The following is a 1,589-nucleotide window of genomic DNA, read 5'->3' on the forward strand; positions in this document are numbered from 1 at the left end:
ATCTTCCTCCGGTGGTGGCTCTGCGTGGAACGGCGGCGAGGGCGAGGCTGGTGGAACGTAGCTGGCGGGTGGGAGTGTAGAAGGTCAAGCGGTTGTTGAAGTACCTGGGGCCCAGGTCGTGGAGAACCTTGTGTGCGTGGGTGAGGAGTCTGAACGAGATCCTCTTGCTGACGGGGAGCCAGTGCAGGTCTCTCAGGTGTCCAGAGATGTGGCTGTGTCGGGGGATGTCCAGGACCTGTCTGCTGTCACCAGTGCCCCCCTCAAGACATTGGCGTAGCCAGTTTGCTACGGACCCTAGTGCAAAGAATGAAACGTCCCCTGCCCTCCTTGTACTGTGAAACACAGCAATATTCGAAGTTTAGTGCGCCCCTCGGGCCTATGATGCCCGGTGCCACTGCACCTGCTGAAACAATGGAAGCTACGCCCTTGCCTACAGGAGAATTTGAAAACCAAGACGTGTTGCTATACACAAACGGAACGAAAGTAACTTGAAAGAGTCTGTCATCGGGTCTGATAAGGAAGTAAGGGTTTGATTGTGTGTGCAGGACCCACATAATAAGGGCGTTATCCGTTCTGCCCCCATGTAGACACCCAAGCCGTGCGGGTGCGGGGCAGAGTGGCGTACTGAGATTAGCATCACAGCCTGGCTGGCTCTGCCTTTCGTCTTTCATGAGTTCAAACAAAAGAGCACGGAAAATAAAAATCTAGAAAAGAGTGGATGGATCCCGCAAGCAGCAGAGAGGAAAAGCAGTGGGCGCGAAACCCACTCAGCTGTTCTCTTTTTCGCGACGGCTGGGTCTTCTGCTGAGGAAACATGTCTTCTGTCCATTTAGGCAGGTCACCAGTTAGACACACACGCGCCCATCCAGTCTGTGGTAGGTGTCACTAGGCAGCCCCTTTACACGGAATTAAAAAAATCACGACGTTAATATATCAAAGACGGACACTCGGAGACATTTCGTTGAACATTATGTTTTTTAATATCGCGATCTTGCTAGTTTCTTATTTTCCCCAGGATATAAAAATCTCCTGATGCGACCCAGGTGGGACTTGAACCCACAATCCCCAGCTCCGGAGGCTGATGCCTTATCCATTAGGCCACTGGGCCAGCTGAGAGAAGCGCTTGATACGGGAAGTCTTATGGCTACTCAGCGCGCGCCCACTCGCACTGAACGGAAGCTGAGGAGGATCAGATGGAACCGAGGGCTCCCCGCAGGTGACCCCAGCGAGAAGAGGGGGAACAGCCGGGATCCCTAACCCGACGCATGGCCTTCGGACTCAGAGGGGCCGTGACGGCCGCCGAACACGCCACCCGTTCGCCTCCCGTACCTAACGTGGCTTGGCGGACTAGTGGACACGCTGGCTCTCCCCTTCCTTCAGAGGTACCCTCCAATCCCACGCACACTCGAGAGGAGGAGAGCAATCAAAGTTACTCTGATCTACTGACTAGTTATGCACTTTTCACTTTCGAATTCACTGTTCTGACGGACATGGAGAACTACAGATCCCAGGGTGCTCTTCGGCATGTATTAGCTATACCTGGAGCGAATCCGCACGGCGCATGCGTCCTACGGAGTAAAAATCACGCT

General features: G+C 54.0%; 1 non-coding gene across 1 annotated transcript; it reads right to left on the reverse strand.

Annotated features, from left to right (window-relative positions):
* Positions 1-1,035: 1,035 nt before the first annotated feature.
* On the reverse strand, positions 1,036-1,108 carry TRNAR-CCG (transfer RNA arginine (anticodon CCG)). Its single transcript has one exon. It is a non-coding gene; the product is annotated as a tRNA-Arg (tRNA).
* Between the last annotated feature and the right edge of the window lie 481 nt (positions 1,109-1,589).

The sequence above is a fragment of the Lissotriton vulgaris genome, chromosome 5, assembly GCF_964263255.1.
Source record: "Lissotriton vulgaris chromosome 5, aLisVul1.2, whole genome shotgun sequence".
Classification (NCBI taxonomy): Eukaryota; Metazoa; Chordata; class Amphibia; order Caudata; family Salamandridae; genus Lissotriton; species Lissotriton vulgaris.